This window comes from Panulirus ornatus, chromosome 19, assembly GCF_036320965.1.
Source record: "Panulirus ornatus isolate Po-2019 chromosome 19, ASM3632096v1, whole genome shotgun sequence".
Taxonomy (NCBI): domain Eukaryota; kingdom Metazoa; phylum Arthropoda; class Malacostraca; order Decapoda; family Palinuridae; genus Panulirus; species Panulirus ornatus.
The window spans coordinates 29954621-29981124 of record NC_092242.1 but is presented as its reverse complement, the minus strand read 5'-3'; the positions used below and the strand labels follow the sequence as shown (position 1 = coordinate 29981124).

Below are 26504 nucleotides of genomic sequence, written 5' to 3'. Positions count from 1 at the left end.
ATGGGGAGATGATAGTAAGTAGTTGTGATGTGAGAAGGAGATGGAGTGAGTATTTTGAAGGTTTGTTGAATGTGTTTGATGATAGAATGACAGATATAGGGTGTTTTGGTCGAGGTGGTGTGCAAAGTGAGAGGGCTAGGGAGAATGATTTGGTAAACAGAGAAGAGGTAGTAAAAGCTTTGAGGAAGATGAAAGCCGGCAAGGCGGCGGGTTTGGATGGTATTGCAGTGGAAATTATTCTAAAAAGGGGTGACTGTATTGTTGAGTGGTTGGTAAGGTTATCTAATGTATGCATGACTAATGGTAAAGGGCCTGAGGACCGGAGGAATGCTTGCATAGTGCCATTATACAAAGGCAAAGGAGATAAGGGTGAGTGCTCAAATTACAGAGGCATAAGTTTGCTTAGTATTCCTGGAAAATTATATGCGAGGGTATTGATTGACAGAGTTAATGCATGTACAGAGCATCAGATTAGGGAAGGGCAGTGTGGTTTCAGAAGTGGTGGAGGATGTGTGGATCAGGTATTTGCTTTGAAAAATGTATGTGAAAAATATTTAGAAAAGCAAATGGATTTGTATGTAGCATTTATGGATCTGGAGAAAGCATATGAGAGAGTTGATACAGATGCTCTGTGGAAGGTATTAAGAATATATGGTGTGAGAGGCAAGTTGTTAGAAGCAGTGAAAAGTTTTTGTCAAGGATGTAAGGCATGTGTACGTGTAGGAAGAGAGGAAAGTGATTGGTTCTCAGTGAGTGTTGCTTGTGACAGAGGTGCGTTATGTCTTCATGGTTGTTTAATTTGTTAATGGATGGGGTTGTGAGGGAAGTGAAAGCAAGAGTTTTGGAAAGAGGGGTAAGTATGCAGTCTGTTGTTGACGAGAGAGCTTGAGAAGTGAGTCAGTGGTTCGCTGATGATACAGCGCTGGTGGCTGATTCATGTGAGAAACTGCAGAAGCTGGTGACTGAGTTTGGTAAAGTGTGTGAAAGATGAAAATTGAGAGTAAATGTGAATAGGAGTTATTAGGTACAGTAGGGTTGAGGGACAAGTCAATTGGGAGGTAAGTTTGAATGGAGAAAAACTGGAGGAAGTGAAGTGTTTTAGATATTTGGGAGTGGATTTGGCAGCGGATGGAACCATGGAAGCGGAAGTGAATCATTGGGTGGGGGAGGGGGCGAAAGTTCTGTTAGCGTTGAAAAATGTGTGGAAGTCGAGAACGTTATGTTGGAAAGCAAAAATGGGTATGTTTGAAGGAATGGAGGTTCCCGCAATGTTATATGATTGCGAGGCGTGGGCTATAGATAGAGTTGTCCGGAGAAGGGTGGATGTGCTGGAAGTGATATGTTTGAGGACAATATGTGGTGTGAGGTGGTTTGATCGAGTAAGTAATGAAAGGGTAAGAGAGTTGTGTGGTAATAGAAAGAGTGTGGTTGAGAGAGCAGAAGAGGGTGTTTTGAAATGGTTTGGTCACATGGAGAGAATGAGTGAGGAAAGACTGACAAAGAGGATATATGTGTCAGAGGTGGAGGGAACGAGGAGAAGTGGAAGATCAAATTGCAGGTGGAAAGATGGAATGAAAAAGATTTTGAGTGATCGGGGCCTGAATATGCAGGAGTGTGAAAGATGCGCAAGGAATAGAGTGAATTGGAGCGATGTGGTATACCAGGGTCGACCTGCTGTCAGTGGATCGAACTAGGGCATATGAAGCGTCTGGGGTAAACCACGGAAAATTTTACAAATTTTATCAACAATATAGTTATCTATTTTTTTTGACCAGTACTAATATTATGATTATAATTCTTTGTGTATTTAATATCATCGAATCTTCTATTATCAAATACAAAAAGAATTATAATCCTAATATTAGCGATGGTAGGTACAAATTAGATAACTTTAATGTTGATATGTTGACATGTTGTGTGTCTTGGACAATCGCATGTTTACCAGATGGCGTCTTAGCTTCGTCTCTTCGATGTATATCAACTGACTTATATTTCTCTTTTGTGTCTTCCCTGATGATGTGATTATCAAAAGAAAGTGCACTTGGGAACTTATCGTGTTTCATTTTCCACGTGGACTCATAGGAATATATATATATATATATATATATATATATATATATATATATATATATATATATATATATATATATATATATATATATATATATATATGCTAAGTGAGAGGGTCAGGGAGAATGGTTTGGTTAACAGAGAAAAGGTAGTGAAAGTTTTGCAGAAAATGAAAGCCGGCAAGGAGGCAGGTTTGGGCGGTATTTCAGTGGAATTTTTGACAAAGGGGGTGACTGTGTTATTGACTGGTTAGTGAGATTATTCAGTGTATGTATGGTTCATTGTGAAGTGCCTGAGGATTGACGGAATGCATGCATAGTGCCATTGTTTAAAGGCAAGGGGGATAAAGGTGAATGTTCAAATTACAGAGATATAAGTTTGTTGAGTATTCTTGGGAAATTATATGATAGGGTATTGATTGAGACGGTAAAGGCATGTACAGAGCATCCGATTGGGGAAGAGCAGTGTGGTTTCAGAAATGGTAAAGGATGTGTGGATCAGGTGTTTGCTCTGAAGAATGTATGTGAGAAATATTTGGAAAAAGAGATGGATTTGTATGTACCATTTACGGATCTGGAGAAGACATATGATAGAGTTGTTAGAGATGCTCTTTGGAAGGTATTAAGAATATGTGGTGTGGGAGGCAAGTTGTTTGAAGCAGTGAAAAGTTTTTATCGAGGATGTAAGGCATGTGTACGTGTAGGAAGAGAGGAAAGTGATTGGTTCTCAGTGAATGTTGCTTGTGACAGGGGTGCGTTATGTCTTCATGGTTGTTTAATTTGTTTATGGATGGGGTTGTGAGGGAAGTGAATGCAAGAGTTTTGGAAAGAGGGGTAAGTATGCAGTCTGTTGTTGACGAGAGAGCTTGGGAAGTGAGTCAGTGGTTCGCTGATGATACAGCGCTGGTGGCTGATTCATGTGAGAAACTGCAGAAGCTGGTGACTGAGTTTGCTAAAGTGTGTGAAAGATGAAAATTGAGAGTAAATGTGAATAGGAGTTATTAGGTACAGTAGGGTTGAGGGACAAGTCAATTGGGAGGTAAGTTTGAATGGAGAAAAACTGGAGGAAGTGAAGTGTTTTAGATATTTGGGAGTGGATTTGGCAGCGGATGGAACCATGGAAGCGGAAGTGAATCATTGGGTGGGGGAGGGGGCGAAAGTTCTGTAAGCGTTGAAAAATGTGTGGAAGTCGAGAACGTTATGTTGGAAAGCAAAAATGGGTATGTTTGAAGGAATGGTGGTTCCCGCAATGTTATATGATTGCGAGGCGTGGGCTATAAATAGAGTTGTCCGGAGAAGGGTGGATGTGCTGGAAGTGAGATGTTTGAGGACAATATGTGTGTGAGGTGGTTTGATCGAGTAAGTAATGAAAGGGTAAGAGAGTTGTGTGGTAATAGAAAGAGTGTTGTTGAGAGAGCAGAAGAGGGTGTTTTGAAATGGTTTGGTCACATGGAGAGAATGAGTGAGGAAAGATTGACAAAGAGGATATATGTGTCAGAGGTGGAGGGAACGAGAAGTGGAAGATCAAATTGCAGGTGGAAAGATGGAATGAAAAAGATTTTGAGTGATCGGGGCCTGAATATGCAGGAGGGTGAAAGACGCGCAAGGAATAGAGTGAATTGGAGCGATGTGGTATACCAGGGTCGACCTGCTGTCAGTGGATCGAACCAGGGCATATGAAGCGTCTGGGGTAAACCATGGAAAATTTTACAAATTTTATCAACAATATAGTTATCTATTTTTTTTGACCAGTACTAATATTATGATTATAATTCTTTGTGTATTTAATGATATCATTGAATCTTCTATTATCAAATACAAAAAGAATTATAATCCTAATATTAGCGATGGTAGGTACAAATTAGATAACTTTATTGTTGATATGTTGACATGTTGTGTGTCTTGGACAATCGCATGTTTACCAAATGGCGTCTTAGCTTCGTCTCTTCGATGTATATCAACTGACTTATATTTCTCTTTTGTGTCTTCCCTGATGATGTGATTATCAAAAGAAAGTGCACTTGGGAACTTATCGTGTTTCATTTTCCACGTGGACTCATAGGAATATATATATATGTATATATATATATATATATATATATATATATATATATATATATATATATATATATATATATATATATATAAATATATATATATATATATATATATATATATTTATATATATATATATATATTTATATATATATATATATATATATATATATATATATATATATATATATATATATATATATATATATATATATATATGCTAAGTGAGAGGGTCAGGAAGAATGGTTTGGTTAACAGAGAAGAGGTAGTGAAAGTTTTGCAGAAAATGAAAGCCGGCAAGGAGGCAGGTTTGGGCGGTATTTCAGTGGAATTTTTGAAAAAAAGGGTGACTGTGTTATTGACTGGTTAGTGAGATTATTCAGTGTATGTATGGTTCATTGTGAAGTGCCTGAGGATTGACGGAATGCATGCATAGTGCCATTGTTTAAAGGCAAAGGGGATAAAGGTGAATGTTCAGATTACAGATGTATAAGTTTGTTGAGTATTCTTGGGAAATTATATGATAGGGTATTGATTGAGACAGTAAAGGCATATACAGAGCATCCGATTGGGGAAGAGCAGTGTGGTTTCAGAAATGGTAAAGGATGTTTGGATCAGGTGTTTGCTCTGAAGAATGTATGTGAGAAATATTTAGAAAAAGAGATGAATTTGTATGTACCATTTACGGATCTGGAGAAGACGTATGACAGAGTTGTTAGAGATGCTCTTTGGAAGGTATTAAGAATATATGGTGTGGGAGGCAAGTTGTTTGAAGCAGTGATAAGTTTATATCGAGGATGTAAGGCATGTGTACGTGTAGGAAGAGAGGAAAGTGTTTGGTTCTCAGTGAATGTAGGTTTGCGGCAGGGGTGCGTGATGTCTCCATGGTTGTTTAATGTGTTTATGGATAGGCTTTTTAGGGAGGTGAATGCCAGAGTTTTGGAGAGAGTCGCAAGTATACAGTCTGTTGTGGATGAGAGGGCTTGGGAAGTGAGTCAGCTGTTGTTCAGTGATGATACAGCGCTATTGGCTGATTCGGGTGAGAAACTGCAGAAGCTGGTGACTGAGTTTGGCAAAGTGTGTGAAAGAAAAAAGCTGAGAGTAAATGTGAATAAGAGCAAAGTTATTAGATACAGTAGGGTTGAGGGACAAGTCAATTGGGAGGTAAGTTTGAATGGAGAAAACTGGAGGAAGTGAAGTGTTTTAGGTATTTGGGAGTGGATTTGGCAGCGGATGGAACCATGGATGCGGAAGTGAGTCACAGGGTGGGGGAGGGGGCGAATGTTCCGGGAGCTTTGAAGAATGTGTGGAAGGCGAGAACATTATCTCGGAAAGCAAAACTGGGTAGCTTTGAAGGAATAGTGGTTCCATCAATGTTGTATGGATAAGAGGCGTGTGCTATAGATAGTGTTGTGCGCAGGAGGGTGGAAGTGTTGGAAATGAGAAGTTTGAGGACAATATGTGATGTGAAATGGTTTGATCGAGTAAGTAATGAAAGGGTATAAGTGATGTGTGGTAAGAAAAAGAGTGTTGTTGAGAGAGCAGAAGAGGGTGTATTGAAATGGTTTGGTCACATGGAGAGAATGAGTGAGGAAAGATTGACAAAGAGGATATGTGTTTCAGAGGTTGAGGGAACGAGGAGAAGCGGGAGACCAAGTTAGAGGTGGATGGATGGAGTGAAAAAGATTTTGAGTGGTCGGGGCCTGGACATGCAGGAGGTTGAAAGGCGTGCAAGGAATAGAGTGAATTGAAACAATGTTGTATACCGGGGTCGACGTGCTGTCAATGGATTGAACCAGGGCATATGAAGCGTCTGGGGTAAACCATGGAATGTTTGGTGGAGCCTGGATGTGGAAAGGGAGCAGTGGTTTCGGTGCATTATACATGACAGCTAGAGACTGAGTGTGAATTAATGTGGCCTTTGTTGTCTTTTCCTAGCGCTACCTTGCGCACGTGCGGGGGAGTGGGTTATCATTTTATGTGTGGCGGGGTGGCGACGGGAATGAATATAAGCAGCAAGTATGAATTATATACATGTGTGTATATGTATATCTCTGTTTATGTATATATATGTATACATTGAAATGTATAGGTATGTATATGTGCGTGTGTGGACGTGTATGTATATACATGAGTATTTGGGTGGACTGGGTAACTCTTTCGTCTGTTTTCTTGCTCTACCTAGCTAACGCGGGAGACAGCGACAAAGTATAGTAAGAAAAATATAAAAAAAGACAAAAAAAAATTTAATATATATCATTTATTATTTATCTATTTATTATACTTTTTTTTTTTATTATTATACTTTGTCGCTGTCTCCCGCGTTTGCGAGGTAGCGCAAGGAAACAGACGAAAGAAATGGCCCAACCCCCCCCCCATACATATGTATATACATACGTCCACACACGCAAATATACATACCTACACAGCTTTCCATGGTTTACCCCAGACGCTTCACATGCCTTGATTCAATCCACTGACAGCACGTCAACCCCGGTATACCACATCGCTCCAATTCACTCTATTCCTTGCCCTCCTTTCACCCTCCTACATGTTCAGGCCCCGATCACACAAAATCTTTTTCACTCCATCTTTCCACCTCCAATTTGGTCTCCCTCTTCTCCTTGTTCCCTCCACCTCCGACACATATATTCTCTTGGTCAATCTTTCCTCACTCATCCTGTCCATGTGCCCAAACCACTTCAAAACACCCTCTTCTGCTCTCTCAACCACGCGCTTTTTATTTCCACACATCTCTCTTACCCTTACGTTACTCACTCGATCAAACCACCTCACACCACACATTGTCCTCAAACATCTCATTTCCAGCACATCCATCCTCCTGCGCACAACTCTATCCATAGCCCACGCCTCGCAACCATACAACATTGTTGGAACCACTATTCCTTCAAACATACCCATTTTTGCTTTCCGAGATAATGTTCTCGACTTCCACACATTCTTCAAGGCCCCCAGGATTTTCGCCCCCTCCCCCACCCTATGATCCACTTCCGCTTTCATGGTTCCATCCGCTGCCAGATCCACTCCCAGATATCTAAAACACTTCACTTCCTACAGTTTTTCTCCATTCAAACTCACCTCCCACTTGACTTGACCCTCAACCCTACTGTACCTAATAACCTTGCTCTTATTCACATTTACTCTTAACTTTCTTCTTCCACACACTTTACCAAACTCAGTCACCAGCTTCTGCAGTTTCTCACATGAATCAGCCACCAGCGCTGTATCATCAGCGAACAACAACTGGCTCACTTCCCAAGGTCTCTCATCCCCAACAGACTTCATACTTGCCCCTCTTTCCAAAACTCTTGCATTTACCTCCCTAACAACCCCATCCATAAACAAATTAAACAACCATGGAGACATCACACACCCCTGCCGCAAACCTACATTCACTGAGAACCAATCACTTTCCTCTCTTCCTACACGTACACATGCCTTACATCCTCGATAAAAACTTTTCACTGCTTCTAACAACTTTCCTCCCACACCATATATTCTTAATACCTTCCACAGAGCATCTCTATCAACTCTATCATATGCCTTCTCCAGATCCATAAATGCTACATACAAATCCATTTGCTTTATATATATATATATATATATTTTTTTTTTGTCGCTGTCTCCCGCGTTTGCGAGGTAGCGCAAGGAAACAGACGAAAGAAATGGCCCAACCCACGCCCATACACATGTATATACATACGTCCACACACGCAAATATACATACCTACACAGCTTTCCATGGTTTACCCCAGAAGCTTCACATGCCTTGATTCAATCCACTGACAGCACGTCAACCCCGGTATACCACATCGATCCAATTCACTCTATTCCTTGCCCTCCTTTCACCCTCCTGCATGTTCAGGCCCCGATCACACAAAATCTTTTTCACTCCATCTTTCCACCTCCAATTTGGTCTCCCTCTTCTCCTCGTTCCCTCCATCTCTGAGACATATATCATCTTTGTCAATTTTTCCTCACTCATTCTAGAACTCCATGTAACCAAACCTCTTCTAAACACCTTCTGCTCTCTCAACTACATTCTTTCTATTAGCACACATCCCTCTTAGCCTTTCATTACTTAATCAAACCACCTCACACCACATATTGTCCCCAGACATCTCATTTCCAGCACATCCACCCTCCTCCGCACAACTCTATCTATAGCCCACGCCTCGCAACCATATAACATTGTTGGAACCAGTATTCCTTCAAACATACCCATTTTTGCTTTCCGAGATAATGTTCTCGACTTCCAAACATTCTTCAATGCTCCCAGTACTTCCGCCCCCTCCCCCACCCTATGATTCACTTCCGCTTCCATGGTTCCATCCGCTGCTAGATCCACTCCCAGATATCTAAAACACTTCACTTCATCCAGTTTTTCTCCATTCAAACTTACCTCCCAATTGACTTGTCCCTCGACCCTACAGTACCCAACAACCTTGCTCTTATTCACATTTACTCTTAGCCTTCTTCTTTCACACATTTTACCAAACACAGTCACCAGCTTCTGCAGTTTCTCACCCGAATCAGCCACCAGCGCTGTATCATCAGCGAACAACAACTGACTCACTTCCCAAGCACTCTCATCCACAACAGACTGCATACTTGCCCCTCTTTCCAAAACTCTTGCATTCACCTCCCTATACACTCCCATACACGCACATGTACATACATATACATATCAACATATACACATATACATACACAAACATATATATATATATATATATATATATATATATATATATATATATACATATATATATATATATATATATATATATATATATATATATATATATATATATATATATATATATATCATAGAACATTTATTCCCTGGGGATAGGGGAGAAAGAATACTTCCCACGTATTCCCTGCGTGTCGTAGAAGGCGACTAAAAGGGAAGGGAGCGGGGGGGGCTGGAAATCCTCCCTTCTCGTTTTTTTTTTTTTTTTTTTTTTTCCAAAAGAAGGAACAGAGAAGAGGTCCAGGTGAGGATATTCCCTCAAAGGCCCAGTCCATTGTTTTTGACGCTACCTCGCTATCGCGGGAAATGGCGAATAGTATGAAAAAAAAAAAAAATCATAGAACATACAAACCTCCAACAGCCAGGATCGAATCCGGGACCCCTGTGCAAGAGGCGGGAATGCGGACCGTTAGACTATTGTTTTGAACAATCATATGTTTACCAAATGGCGTCTTAGCTTCGTCTCTTCGATGTATATCAACTGACTTATATTTCTCTTTTGTGTTTCCCCCTGATGATGTGATTATTACACGAAAGTGCACTTGGGAACTTATCGTGTTTAATTTTCCCCGTGGACTCATAGGAATATCTTGACCACGTGCAAAATTGTGATCCTTTCCAACACACACACACACACACACACACACACACATATATATGTATATATATATATATATATATATATATATATATATATATATATATATATATATATATATATATATATATATATATATATATATATATTCTTTTTCTTTTCTTTCAAACTATTCGCCATTTCCCACATTAGCGAGGTAGCGTTAAGAACAGAGGACTGGGCCTTTGAGGGAATATCCTCACTTGGCCACCTTCTCTATTCCTTCTTTTGGAAAATAAACAAAAAAAAAAAATATATATATATATATATATATATATTGAAAGTTGATGGAGAGAGGTGGGTGATTATTGGTGCATATGCACCTGGGCATGAGAAGAAAGATCATGAGAGGCAAGTGTTTTGGGAGCAGCTAAATGAGTGTGTTAGCGGTTTTGATGCACGAGACCGGGTTATAGTGATGGGTGATTTGAATGCAAAGGTGAGTAATGTGGCAGTTGAGGGAATAATTGGTATGCATGGGGTGTTCAGTGTTGTAAATGGAAATGGTGAAGAGCTTGTAGATTTATGTGCTGAAAAAGGACTGATGATTGGGAATACCTGGTTTAAAAAGCGAGATATACATAAGTATACTTATGTAAGTAGGAGAGATGGCCAGAGAGCGTTATTGGATTACGTGTTAATTGACAGGCGTGCGAAAGAGAGACTTTTGGATGTCAATGTGCTGAGAGGTGCAACTGGAGGGATGTCTGATCATTATCTTGTGGAGGCTAAGGTGAAGATTAGTATGGGTTTTCAGAAAAGAAGAGTGAATGTTGGGGTGAAGAAGGTGGTGAGAGTGAGTGAGCTTGGGAAGGAGACCTGTGTGAAGAAGTATCAGGAGAGACTGTGTACAGAATGGAAAAAGGTGAGAACAATGGAAGTAAGGGGAGTGGGGGAGGAATGGGATGTATTTAGGGAATCAGTGATGGATTGCGCAAAAGATGCTTGTGGCATGAGAAGAGTGGGAGGTGGGTTGATTAGAAAGGGTAGTGAGTGGTGGGATGAAGAAGTAAGAGTATTAGTGAAAGAGAAGAGAGAGGCATTTGGACGATTTTTGCAGGGAAAAAATGCAATTGAGTTGGAGAAGTATAAAAGAAAGAGACAGGAGGTCAAGAGAAAGGTGCAAGAAGTGAAAAAAAGGGCAAATGAGAGTTGGGGTGAGAGAGTATCATTAAATTTTAGGGAGAATAAAAAGATGTTCTGGAAGGAGGTAAATAGGGTGCGTAAGACAAGGGAGCAAATGGGAACTTCAGTGAAGGGCGCAAATGGGGAGGTGATAACAAGTAGTGGTGATGTGAGAAGGAGATGGAATGAGTATTTTGAAGGTTTGTTGAATGTGTCTGATGACAGAGTGGCAGATATAGGGTGTTTTGGTCGAGGTGGTGTGCAAAGTGAGAGGGTTAGGGAAAATGATTTGGTAAACAGAGAAGAGGTAGTAAAAGCTTTGCGGAAGATGAAAGCCGGCAAGGCAGCAGGTTTGGATGGTATTGCAGTGGAATTTATTAAAAAAGAGGGTGACTGTATTGTTGACTGGTTGGTAAGGTTATTTAATGTATGTATGACTCATGGTGAGGTGCCTGAGGATTGGCGGAATGCGTGCATACTGCCATTGTACAAAGGCAAAGGGGATAAGAGTGAGTGCTCAAATTACAGAGGTATAAGTTTGTTGAGTATTCCTGGTAAATTATATGGGAGAGTATTGATTGAGAGGGTGAAGGCATGTACAGAGCATCAGATTGGGGAAGAGCAGTGTGGTTTCAGAAGTGGTAGAGGATGTGTGGATCAGGTGTTTGCTTTGAAGAATGTATGTGAGAAATACTTAGAAAAGCAAATGGCTTTGTATGTAGCATTTATGGATCTGGAGAAGGCATATGATAGAGTTGATAGAGATGCTCTGTGGAAGGTATTAAGAATATATGGTGTGGGAGGCAAGTTGTTAGAAGCAGTGAAAAGTTTTTATCGAGAATGCAAGGCATGTGTACGTGTAGGAAGAGAGGAAAGTGATTGGTTCTCAGTGAATGTAGGTTTGCGGCAGGGGTGTGTGATGTCTCCATGGTTGTTTAATTTGTTTATGGATGGGGTTGTTAGGGAGGTAAATGCAAGAGTCTTGGAAAGAGGGGCAAGTATGAAGTCTGTTGGGGATGAGACAGCTTGGGAAGTGAGTCAGTTCTTGTTTGCTGATGATACAGCGCTGGTGGCGTATTCATGTGAGAAACTGCAGAAGCTGGTGACGGAGTTTGGTAAAGTGTGTGGAAGAAGAAAGTTAAGAGTAAATGTGAATAAGAGCAAGGTTATTAGGTACAGTAGGGTTGAGGGTCAAGTCAATTGGGAGGTGAGTTTGAATGGAGAAAAACTGGAGGAAGTGAAGTGTTTTAGATATCTGGGAGTGGATCTGGCAGCGGATGGAACCATGGAAGCTGAAGTGGATCATAGGGTGGGGGAGGGGGCGAAAATTTTGGGAGCCTTGAAAAATGTGTGGAAGTCGAGAACATTATCCCGGAAAGCAAAAATGGGTATGTTTGAAGGAATAGTAGTTCCAACAATGTTGTATGGTTGCGAGGCGTGGGATATGGATAGAGTTGTGCGCAGGAGGATGGATGTGCTGGAAATGAGATGTTTGAGGACAATGTGTGGTGTGAGGTGGTTTGATCGAGTAAGTAACGTAAGGGTAAGAGAGATGTGTGGAAATAAAAAGAGCGTGGTTGAGAGAGCAGAAGAGGGTGTTTTGAAATGGTTTGGGCACATGGAGAGAATGAGTGAGGAAAGATTGACCAAGAGGATATATGTGTCGGAGGTGGAGGGAACGAGGAGAAGAGGGAGACCAAATTGGAGGTGGAAAGATGGAGTGAAAAGGATTTTGTGTGATCGGGGCCTGAACATGCAGGAGGGTGAAAGGAGGGCAAGGAATAGAGTGAATTGGAGCGATGTGGTATACAGGGGTTGACGTGCTGTCAGTGGATTGAATCAAGGCATGTGAAGCGTCCGGGGTAAACCATGGAAAGCTGTGTAGGTATGTATATTTGCGTGTGTGGACGTGTGTATGTACATGTGTATGGGGGGGGTTGGGCCATTTCTTTCGTCTGTTTCCTTGCGCTACCTCGCAAACGCGGGAGACAGCGACAAAGTATAAAAAAAAAAGAAAAAAAAAAAAAAATATATGTATATATATATTTATATATATATATATATATATATATATATATATATATATATATATATATATATATATATTTTTTTTTTTTTTTGCTTTGTCGCTGTCTTCCGCGTTTGCGAGGTAGCGCAAGGAAACAGACGAAAGAAATGGCCCAACCCACCCCCATACACATGTATATACATACGTCCACACACGCAAATATACATACCTACACAGCTTTCCATGGTTTACCCCAGACGCTTCACATGCCTTGATTCAATCCACTGACAGCACGTCAACCCCGGTATACCACATCTCTCCAATTCACTCTATTCCTTGCCCTCCTTTCACCCTCCTGCATGTTCAGGCCCCGATCACACAAAATCTTTTTCACTCCATCTTTCCACCTCCAATTTGGTCTCCCTCTTCTCCTCGTTCCCTCCACCTCCGACACATATATTCTCTTGGTCAATCTTTCCTCACTCATTCTCTCCATGTGCCCGAACCATTTCAAAACACCCTCTTCTGCTCTCTCAACCACGCTCTTTTTATTTCCACACATCTCTCTTACCCTTACGTTACTTACTCGATCAAACCATCTCACACCACACATTGTCCTCAAACATCTCATTTCCAGCACATCCATCCTCCTGCGCACAACTCTATCCATATCCCACGCCTCGCAACCATACAACATTGTTGGAACCACTATTCCTTCAAACATACCCATTTTTGCTTTCCGAGATAATGTTCTCGACTTCCACACATTCTTCAAGGCTCCCAGAATTTTCGCCTCCTCCCCCACCCTATGATCCACTTCCGCTTCCATGGTTCCATCCGCTGCCAGATCCACTCCCAGATATCTAAAACACTTCACTTCCTCCAGTTTTTCTCCATTCAAACTCACCTCCCAATTGACTTGACCCTCAACCCTACTGTACCTAATAACCTTGCTCTTATTCACATTTACTCTTAACTTTCTTCTTTCACACACTTTACCAAACTCAGTCACCAGCTTCTGCAGTTTCTCACATGAATCAGCCACCAGCGCTGTATCATCAGCGAACAACAACTGACTCACTTCCCAAGCTCTCTCATCCCCAACAGACTTCATACTTGCCCCTCTTTCCAAAACTCTTGCATTCACCTCCCTAACAACCCCATCCATAAACAAATTAAACAACCATGGAGACATCACACACCCCTGCCGCAAACCTACATTCACTGAGAACCAATCACTTTCCTCTCTTCCTACACGTACACATGCCTTACATCCTCGATAAAAACTTTTCACTGCTTCTAACAACTTGCCTCCCACACCATATATTCTTAATACCTTCCACAGAGCATCTCTATCAACTCTATCATATGCCTTCTCCAGATCCATAAATGCTACATACAAATCCATTTGCTTTTCTAAGTATTTCTCACATACATTCTTCAAAGCAAACACCTGATCCACACATCCTCTACCACTTCTGAAACCACACTGCTCTTCCCCAATCTGATGCTCTGTACATGCCTTCACCCTCTCAATCAATATCCTCCCATATAATTTACCAGGAATACTCAACAAACTTATACCTCTGTAATTTGAGCACTCACTCTTATCCCCTTTGCCTTTGTACAATGGCAATATGCACGCATTCCGCCAATCCTCAGGCACCTCACCATGAGTCATACATACATTAAATAACCTTACCAACCAGTCAATAATACAGTCACCCCCTTTTTTAATAAATTCCACTGCAATACCATCCAAACCTGCTGCCTTGCCGGCTTTCATCTTCCGCAAAGCTTTTACTACCTCTTCTCTGTTTACCAAATCATTTTCCCTAACCCTCTCACTTTGCACACCACCTCGACCAAAACACCCTATATCTGCCACTCTATCATCAAACACATTCAACAAACCTTCAAAATACTCACTCCATCTCCTTCTCACATCACCACTACTTGTTATCACCTCCCCATTTGCGCCCTTCACTGAAGTTCCCATTTGCTCCCTTGTCTTACGCACTTTATTTACCTCCTTCCAGAACATCTTTTTATTCTCCCTAAAATTTAATGATACTCTCTCACCCCAACTCTCATTTGCCCTTTTTTCACCTCTTGCACCTTTCTCTTGACCTCCTGTCTCTTTCTTTTATACATCTCCCACTCAGTTTCATTTTTTCCCTGCAAAAATCGTCCAAATGCCTCTCTCTTCTATTTTACTAATACTCTTACTTTTTCATCCCACCACTCACTACCCTTTTTAATCAACCCACCTCCCACTCTTCTCATGCCACAAGCATCTTTTGCGCAATCCATCACTGATTCCCTAAATACATCCCATTCCTCCCCCACTCCCCTTACTTCCATTGTTCTCACCTTTTTCCATTCTGTACTCAGTCTCTCCTGGTACTTCCTCACACAAGTCTCCTTCCCAAGCTCACTTACTCTCACCACCCTCTTCACCCCAACATTCACTCTTCTTTTCTGAAAACCCATACAAATCTTCACCTTAGCCTCCACAAGATAATGATCAGACATCCCTCCAGTTGCACCTCTCAGCACATTAACATCCAAAAGTCTCTCTTTCGCGCGCCTGTCAATTAACACGTAATCCAATAACGCTCTCTGGCCGTCTCTCCTACTTACATAAGTATACTTATGTATATCTCGCTTTTTAAACCAGGTATTCCCAATCAACAGTCCTTTTTCAGCACATAAATCTACAAGCTCTTCACCATTTCCATTTACAACACTGAACACCCCATGTATACCAATTATTCCCTCAACTGCCACATTACTCACCTTTGCATTCAAATCACCCATCACTATAACCCGGTCTCGTGCATCAAAACCACTAACACACTCATTCAGCTGCTCCCAAAACACTTGCCTCTCATGATCTTTCTTCTCATGCCCAGGTGCATATGCACCAATAATCACCCATCTCTCTCCATCAACTTTCAGTTTTACCCATATTAATCGAGAATTTACTTTCTTACAATCTATCACATACTCCCACAACTCCTGTTTCAGGAGTATTGCTATTCCTTCCCTTGCTCTTGTCTTCTCACTAACCCCTGACTTTACTCCCAAGACATTCCCAAACCACTCTTCCCCTTTACCCTTGAGCTTCGTTTCACTCAGAGCCAAAACATCCAGTTGCCTTTCCTCAAACATACTACCTATCTCTCCTTTTTTCACATCTTGGTTACATCCACACACATTTAGGCACCCCAATCTGAGCCTTCGAGGAGGATGAGCACTCCCGCGTGACTCCTTCTTCTGTTTCCCATTTTAGAAAGTTAAGAAATACAAGGAGGGGAGGATTTCTGGCCCCCCCGCTCCCGTCCCCTCTAGTCGCTTTCTACGACACGCGAGGAATGCGTGGGAAGTATTCTTTAACCCCTATCCCCAGGGATAATACATATATATATATATATACACATACATACACACATACATACGCACATATACACACACACACACATACATATATATACATATGAAAAATGTAAGAAACAATTTAGAAAACTGAAACTTCTAGCTTGAAATGAAATGAAAAAATGAATGTCACATAATGGTTCAATCTCTGGCTATGGAAAAAGGAAATGTATAATTTATTTACACAAACGTCAATAGTAGTTCTCATCAATTTGACCACTGTATCAATAAGCTTCAATGTCTAAGCTACATTTTTTCCAATTTCACTATTTTCTTGTCAAAGCACCATGTATGAAAACTATCACTCCAGTAACACAACTATAAACATTTACTTCCCCTTTAAAAAAGTTCTGGGGAAGCCTGTCTCGATACACTGCGGGACACTCTACCACCTGGCGAGGTTTGTGTTGCAATGGTTCTTGATTCACAAACGTAGTAGCATCACTGTTGGGCCAAGGTAGTTCCGTTGGCGAAGAGGAGCTCATGAAACATGTCGGAAAGCATGCTACCTGCAGGCAGGAGTGAAGGCTGATGCAAACTGGAATCGCTAAGTGAAGGAGGTACAACCCTCCTTGAGGCAAGACACTTGAGTGCTGTCATGACGGCTTCCTCCCTCCCTCTTGCGATGTCAGTAGACGACTGAGGGTGACGTGGTCCTCGACGGTGGTCGGTAGGTCATCATATCCAACTTATGATTCGCACATGCCGGCGTAGCGCACCCCGACCTTAATGCCACTTTGGGGATGCCAAAGTGCAAGGGAATTGCGTGGAGGCATCCAAAATTTTCTCCTTGCATATATATATATATATTATTTTATTTTGCTTAATCGCTGTCTCCCGCGTTAGCGAGGTAGCGCGAAGGAAACATACGAAAGAAAGGCCCAACCCACCCACATATACATGTATATACATACACGTCCACACACGCAAATATACATACCTATACATCTCAATGTGCACATATATATACACACAGAGACATATACATATATACACATGTACATAATTCATACTGTCTTCCTTTATTAAATCCCATCGCCACCCCGCCACACATGGAATAATAACTCCCTCCCCCCTCATGTGTGCGAGGTAGCGCCAGGAAATGACAACAAAGGCCCCATTCGTTCACACTCAGTCTCTAGCTGTCATGTAATAATGCACGGAAACCACAGCTCCCTTTCCACATCCAGGCCCCACACAACTTTCCATGGTTTACCCCAGACGCTTCACATGCCCTGGTTCAATCCATTGACAGCACGTCAACCCCGGTATACCACATCGTTCCAATTCACTCTATTCCTTGCACGCCTTTCACCCTTCTGCATGTTCAGGCCCCGATCACACAAAATCTTTTTCATTCCATCTTTCCACCTCTAATTTGTTCTCCCACTTCTCCTCGTTCCCTCCACCTCTGACACATATATCCTCTTGGTCAATCTTTCCTCACTCATTCTCTCCATGTGACCAAACCATTTCAAAACACCCTCTTCTGCTCTCTCAACCACACTCTTTTTATTTCCACACATCTCTCATACCCTTACATTACTTACTCGATCAAACCACCTCACACCACACATTATCCTCAAACATCTCATTTCCAGCACATCCACCCTCCTGCGCACAACTCTATCCATAGCTCACGCCTCGCAACCATGCAACAGTGTTGGAACCACTATTCCTTCAAACATACCAATTTTTGCTTTCCGAGATAATGTTCTCGACTTCCAAACATTCTTCAAGGCTCCCAGAATTTTCGCCCCCTCCCCACACTGTGATCCACTTCCGCTTCCATAGTTCCATCCGCTGCCAGATCCACTCCCAGATATCTAAAACACTTCACTTACTCCAGTTTTTCTCCATTCAAACTTACCTCCAAATTGACTTGACCCTCAACCCTGCTGTACCTAATAACCTTGCTCTTTTTCACATTTACTCTTAACTTTCTTCTTTCACACACTCTACCAAACTCAGTCACCAGCTTCTGCAGTTTCTCACATGAATCAGCCACCAGCGCTGTATCATCAGCGAACAACAACTGACTCACTTCCCAAGCTCTCTCATCCACAACAGACTGCATACTTGCTCCTCTTTCCAAAACTCTTGCATTCACCTCCCTAACAACCCCATCCATGAACAAATCAAACAACCATGGAGACATCACACACCCCTGCCGCAAACATACATTCACTGAGAACCAATCGCTTTCCTCTCCTCCTACACGTACACATGCCTTACATCCTCGATAAAAACTTTTCACTGCTTCTAACAACTTGCCTCCCACACCATATATTCTTAATACCTTCCACAGAGCATCTCTATCAACTCTATCATATGCCTTCTCCAGATCCATAAATGCTACATACAAACCCATTTGTTTTTCTAAGTATTTCTCACACACACACACACACACACACACACACACACATATGTATATATATATATATATATATATATATATATATATATATATATATATATATATATATATATTCTTGTTTTTTTTTTTTTTTTTGCTTTGTCGCTGTCTCCCGCTTTTGCGAGGTAGCGCAAGGAAACAGACGAAAGAAATGGCCCAACCCACCCCCATACACATGTATATACATACGTCCACACACGCAAAATATACATACCTACACAGCTTTCCATGGTTTACCACAGACGCTTCACATGCCCCGATTCAATCCACTGACAGCACGTCAACCCCGGTATACCACATCGCACCAAATTCACTCTATTCCTTGCCCTCCTTTCACCCTCCTGCATATATATATATATATATATATATATATATATATATATATATATATATATATATATATATATATATATATATATATATATATATATATATATATATATATATTTATATATATATATATATATATGTATATATCATCCCTTTTTTATTGTAATCGATCTCCACTTCCTATATCAGCAAAGTAGCACCGGGATACAGGCGAAGAAAGACCTATCCACTCATATACACACATACATACTTAGACGTACATATACATATATGTACACATAGACAGACATATACATATGCACACGTGTCCATGTTCATACTTACTTACCTTCATCCATTCTCGGCGCCATCCCGCCCCACAGGAAACAGTCATCGAGGCAGCGCCAGGAAAACAGACAAAAAAAGGCCACTTTCGGTCACACTCAGTCTCTAGCAGTCATTTGTAAAGCACCGAAACCACAGCTCCTTATCCACATCCAGGCACCGCATACCTTTCCTTACCCCAGACGTTTCACATGCACTGGTTCAGTCCATTGACAGCACGACGACCCTAGTATGCCATATCGTTCCGATTCACTCTATTCCTTTCACGACTCTCACCCTCCTGCATGTTATGGCCTCGATCACTCAAAATCTTTTTTACTCCATCCTTCCACCTCCAATTTGGTCTCCCATTTTTCCTTGTTCCCTCCACCTCTGACACATATATGAAATCACACCAGGACCCTTTTTCCATGGGCTCCTACAGCTTTAGGACTGCGCTACACTCAGTAATAGGGTCAGGATGGACTCCTCTCTGAAGTAAGGCTGTATCATCGTCAACTGACAATGATACAGCCTCGTCAAACATGCGTTTTCAGTTGCAGTATATCCTCAAGCAGTATGATTATCAAGGTTTATCCGAAACTTTATAGTTGTGTGAATCTCTTGCTCCAAATGATATATATAGTGGAATAGAACTATGAGATGGAATTTATTTATCTTAACCTCTTTCGTTACGATACTTTGGTTCGCGAAATAGAAATAGAAAAGAAGTTAATGATGTTTTCTTTCCGTTACGCACATAAACATACTAGAAGTTATCAGTGAGAACAAATGAGAGCATCAGTGAGTGCATCAGATAGAGTAGTGGTAACCGACAAAGAAGAGATTACGAGGAGATGGACTGAGTATTTTGAAGAACTGTCGAATGTGGTAAATGGTCGTATGACAGATGTAGGGTGTTTGAGAACAAGTATTATGCCAAGTCTTGGCGTAGGGCTCGGTGAAAAAAGAGAAAGTGAAAGCTTTGCATAAGATGAGGTGAGGCAAAGTGACCGAAGTGTTTGGGATTATCGTTAGATTTCTTAGGAAAAAATTGGCGACAAAGTTGTTGATTGGTTAGTCATGATTTTCAATTTATGTTTGACGCAAGATGAGTTACCCGAAGACTGGCGCGTTGCACGTAGAATTCCATTGTATAAAGCCAAGGGCGACAGAAGTGAATGGTCGAATACCGTAAGTATAAGTCTGCTTGGTAAACCTGGTAAGTTGTATGGGACATCAGTGATCGGGAGGGTGATGGCATGAACAGATTTAGGTGGTGCAATGTGGTCAATAGGGATGGTAGAGGATGTGTAGACCATGTGTTTGATTTGAAGAATATGTGTGAGAAATATTTCGAGAAAGACAGGAATTCATGAGACATTAATTAGATCTTGAGAAAGAATATGATGGGTATGATGAGGTTGAAAGAGGTGCTACTGGATAAGGAAAGAGAGAAAGATATATGTTTAAACAGCGAGGAGGGTGAGAGCTTCTAATGTGAGGTTTACTGTGTCAAGAATGTACCCATGGCTATGAATATATCTATGTAGGTCTCCACGAAACATGTGCCACATGTATAGAAAGATTATATGTTATATAAAATTGTATGAACTACAGAAGTGCGATTTCACTTTCATACCATCACGGACAAGTGTGATTATATATATATATATATATATATATATATATATATATATATATTTTTTTTTTTTTTTTTTTATACTTTGTCGCTGTCTCCCGCGTTTGCGAGGTAGCGCAAGGAAACAGACGAAAGAAATGGCCCAACCCCCCCCATACACATGTACATACACACGTCCACACACGCAAATATACATACCTACACAGCTTTCCATGGTTTACCCCAGACGCTTCACATGCCTTGATTCATATATATATATATATATATATATATATATATATATATATATATATATATATATATATATATATATATATATATAGGTACAGTAGGGTTGAGGGTCAAGTCAATTGGGAGGTGAGTTTGAATGGAAAAAAACTGGAGGAAGTGAAGTGTTTTAGATATCTGGGAGTGGATCTGGCAGCGGGTGGAACCATGGAAGCGGAAGTGGATCATAGGGTGGGGGAGGGGGCGAAAATTCTGGGGGCCTTGAAGAATGTGTGGAAGTCGAGAACATTATCTCGGAAAGCAAAAATGGGTATGTTTGAAGGAATAGTGGTTTCCAACAATGTTGTATGGTTGCGAGGCGTGGGCTATGGATAGAGTTGTGCGCAGGAGGATGGATGTGCTGGAAATGAGATGTTTGAGGACAATGTGTGGTGTGAGGTGGTTTGATCGAGTGAGTAACGTAAGGGTAAGAGAGATGTGTGGAAATAAAAAGAGCGTGGTTGAGAGAGCACAAGAGGGTGTTTTGAAGTGGTTTGGGCACATGGAGGGAATGAGTGAGGAAAGATTGACCAAGAGGATATATGTGTCGGAGGTGGAGGGAACGAGGAGAAGAGGGAGACCCAATTGGAGGTGGAAAGATGGAGTGAAAAAGATTTTGTGTGATCGGGGCCTGAACATGCAGGAGGGTGAAAGGAGGGCAAGGAATAGAGTGAATTGGAGCGATGTGGTATACCGGGGTTGACGTGCTGTCAGTGGATTGAATCAAGGCATGTGAAGCGTCTGGGGTAAACCATGGAAAGCTGTGTAGGTATGTATATTTGCGTGTGTGGACGTATGTATATACATGTGTATGGGGGGGGTTGGGCCATTTCTTTCGTCTGTTTCCTTGCGCTACCTCGCAAACGCGGGAGACAGCGACAAAGTATAATAAAAATAAATAAAATATATATATATATATATATATATATATATATATATATATATATATATATATATATATATATATATATATATATAAGAGTGAGTGCTCAAATTACAGAGGTATAAGTATGTTGAGTATTCCTGGCAAATTATATGGGAGGGTATTGATTGAAAGGGTGAAGGCATGTACAGAGCATCAGATTGGGGAAGAGCAGTGTGGTTTCAGAAGTGGTAGAGGATGTGTGGATCAGGTGTTTGCTTTGAAGAATGTATGTGAGAAATACTTAGAAAAGCAAATGGATTTGTATGTAGCATTTATGGATCTGGAGAAGGCATATGATAGAGTTGATAGAGATGCTCTGTGGAAGGTATTAAGAATATATGGTGTGGGAGGAAAGTTGTTAGAAGCCGTGAAAAGTTTTTATCGAGGATGTAAGGCATGTGTACGTGTAGGAAGAGAGGAAAGTGATTGGTTCTCAGTGAATGTAGGTTTGCGGCAGGGGTGTGTGATGTCTCCATGGTTGTTTAATTTGTTTATGGATGGGGTTGTTAGGGAGGTGAATGCAAGAGTTTTGGAAAGAGGGGCAAGCATGAAGTCTGTTGGGGATGAGAGAGCTTGGGAAGTGAGTCAGTTGTTGTTCGCTGATGATACAGCGCTGGTGGCTGATTCATGTGAGAAACTGCAGAAGCTGGTGACTGAGTTTGGTAAAGTGTGTGAAAGAAGAAAGTTATGAGTAAATGTGAATAAGAGCAAGGTTATTAGGTACAGTAGGGTTGAGGGTCAAGTCAATTGGGAGGTGAGTTTGAATGGAGAAAAACTGGAGGAAGTGAAGTGTTTTAGATATCTGGGAGTGGAGCTGGCAGCGGATGGAACCATGGAAGCGGAAGTGGATCATAGGGTGGGGGAGGGGGCGAAAATTCTGGGAGCCTTGAAGAATGTGTGGAAGTCGAGAACATTATCTCGGAAAGCAAAAATGGGTATGTTTGAAGGAATAGTGGTTCCAACAATGTTGTATGGTTGCGAGGCGTGGACTATGGATAGAGTTGTGCGCAGGAGGATGGATGTGCTGGAAATGAGATGTTTGAGGACAATGTGTGGTGTGAGGTGGTTTGATCGAGTAAGTAACGTAAGGGTAAGAGAGATGTGTGGAAATAAAAAGAGCGTGGTTGAGAGAGCAGAAGAGGGTGTTTTGAAATGGTTTGGTCACATGGAGAGAATGAGTGAGGAAAGATTGACCAAGAGGATATACGTGTCGGAGGTGGAGGGAACGAGGAGAAGAGGGAGACCAAATTGGAGGTGGAAAGATGGAGTGAAAAAGATTTTGTGTGATCGGGGCCTGAACATGTAGGAGGGTGAAAGGAGGGCAAGGAATAGAGTGAATTGGAGCGATGTGGTATACCGGGGTTGACGTGCTGTCAGTGGATTGAATCAAGGCATGTGAAGCGTCTGAGGTAAACCATGGAAAGCTGTGTAGGTATGTATATTTGCGTGTGTGGACGTATGTATATACATGTGTATGGGGGTGGGTTGGGCCATTCGTCTGTTTCCTTGCGCTACCTCGGAAACGCGGGAGACAGCGACAAAGCAAAAAAAAAAAAAAATATATATATATATATATATATATATATATATATATATATATATATATATATATATATATATATATATATATATTTATCTAATCATTTAATTGTATATATGCAATAAGTCTACAAGTAGTGAGTGCATGTAAGATGCAGGTAAAACCACAAGGAAACAGAAAATAGTGTCCAGCGCTTTCGCATAGTTGTCAAGACTGAGTACAGATAGAGAGAACCAGAGTATAATATACCAACGGCTATTGGGTAGAGCAGACAAATGAATTAGGATACAGGTGAAGGTGATTAAGGTACAGGTCGCCCTCGACGACTTCAACTCCCTCAAGTTACAAACTCAGGTTAACCTATGTTTTTGGAATCATCTTTACAAGTTTTTTCACTTAAACGTTATCTGATTCATATGATCCAACATTTTGATTCATATCAATATATCTACCATATATGATAAGAGAAGATACATTACTGAGTTACTGTATGGTCAATTTGATGACCAAAATTTCTTGAACATGAATAAATATTGCTTTGGATTCTTGACCCTACCTAACACAATATTCATGATGTCTGACGATGACACTAAGAACCTTACCATTTGACTTTCTGATAAGACTTTCCCTGAAAGTTTTGTTATCAGTGAAGATTACACTTATTTTAAAAGTCCTTAACAGAAAAGGAACAATAACTCATTCTCATACAAGGGTAATACCAACTAGTCTCACGTGGTAAAAGGTCTGAAGCAAGATTATAAGTTGAGCTAGAGAAATGTTTGGGATACTGTTATTCATAGTCCAGAATTCACTGATGATGAACTCAGCAATATCTATGACATTGGTTGTAAATGATGATAATAATGATAGTAATAATGATAATGATAATAATGATACTAATGATAATAATAATAATAATAATAATAATAATAATAATAATAATAATAATAATAATAATAATAATGATAATAATGACAATGATAATAATAATAATATTGATAATGATAATGATAATCAATGCTTTATCATTTATATATAATGAAACTTCCTGAACATTTTCCATGATGTAGAAAGTAGAAACGAGACATCGTCCAAGAGAAAATCTATAATACAATACGAATATATAACTAAAAACATATCAAAAACACTTTGATCCTAACTTGATTCATGCCATGATGTCCAAACTTTTTACAAACATTTAATGTCTGTCTTGTACTTTTGAAGCTTTTAACAATATCACACTTGAAGGTACAAAAGATCTATTATGTCTGCCAGTGAGACACTGAATAGATCTTAGTCTTTTACCTAACGAGGGATTTTTACTATCTTTCATAATTACATTACATCTTTGAATAGCCGCCCGTTCATATAACTCCAAAAGAGATCTTATATTACCTTTCCTATTTTCTTACATTGGTTAATCATCTTCATTAATTTCCTTTTAAACTCACTAGCACCGTTCCCAAAACAACAAGTTAGAGCAAACGGTATAATGAATTGTATAACTTATTTGTAAAAAGGATCCAATATTTTACAATGATCCTTTTTATTTACACATTTGTCTGAAAGGTATAAGCCAGTCTTGTTCTTTTTGTAAACTGCGTTAGCGTTTCTCTCAAAGCTAAATCTGTCTTCAAAGATTGTTCCAAGATACTTATAATTTCTAACCTTTTCAACCATTTCATTATTGATATACAGAGGCAGATGTTATAATGGTTGCCTATTAAAATCTATAACCATTTCTTTTGTTTTCCTCATATTAAGTTCTAAATAGTCGTTCTTACACTATCCATGAAAATGTTTAACCTCCTCTCTCTACCCCAAATCAATGTTGAGACAAAGACTCACTTGAGCTGTGTCATCAGCATATCTAAAGATCCTGGTACTTATGTCCTCTTCCATGCAGTCGCTAGTATATATTATATGTAAACAAAATCGGTGATATGACTCACCCTTGTGGGGCTCCCGTGTTGGTAACTATCATGTTCGAGTAACTCAAAAGTCTTCTCTGTGATCACTAGTATGGATGGCTTCCGTAAGGCAAGATCCATTGGTGATATTCTTTCCTATCTCACTAACGTTTGGTCATCATCCCTAAAAGATTTTGTGGAGCCTTGTATAGTGCCAATGACGCAACTAAAGCTTTTGACAGGGTATGGCATCGGGGTCTCATCTCTAAGCTCCCCTCTTTTGACTTCCCTACCTCACTTTGCTCCATCATATCGAGCTTCCTCCCCGGCCGATCTATCTCTGTGGTTGTCAATGGACCAGCCTTTCCTACTTTTTCGATCAACAGTGGCGTCCCTCAAGGTTCTGTCCTATCCCTACATTTTTTCCCATTTTTTTTCAACGATTTCCTCTCTTCCACAAACAATTAAATGCACTCATACGCTGGCGACTCAACACAGCATACATCCACATCTTTTAATTCTGTTCCTTCTTCTCTCACTCGATCTGCATCTTGTCTTAACACAGCTTCCTCTATAAACTCAGACTTGGGTAGGATATCTCAGGTGGGGTAGGCGAACTCTAGTTAAGTTTAATGCCTCTAAGACTCAAATTCTATCCATCACTCTGTCGAAAACTCCTCACAACTCTCGTCTCTCCTTTGACGGTTTTATAATTCCACCTACTGACTCAATGAACATACTTGGTATTACTGTAACATCCACTCTTCCTTAGCAACCCCACATTACGGGAATGGCTAAGTCTGCCTGTTTTAGATGTCGAAAATCCTTTTCTTCTGAGCAGTTGCTTCGCTTATACAAAGGATTGATTCGTCTTTGTACGGAATACTGTTCTCACATCTGGGATGGTTCTAGCTCTGCATCCTTACTGGACGGAGTGCAGTCGAAAGTGCTCCCAAGAGTTGGCTGCTTGTGTGCAACCACCATTAGCGAGACCACGTAATAATCGGCAAGCTGCGGCATCACTTGGTTGATGTGTGGCCGATGTTACTCAAGGTTGGGCCG

The 26504-nt window shown here is 40.7% G+C and overlaps 1 pseudogene; it reads right to left on the bottom strand.

Moving 5' to 3' along the window:
* LOC139755685 (cryptochrome DASH-like) overlaps window positions 1-25434 on the bottom strand; it is a 27444-nt pseudogene extending 2010 nt beyond the window's left edge.
* Window positions 25435-26504: the final 1070 nt, after the last annotated feature.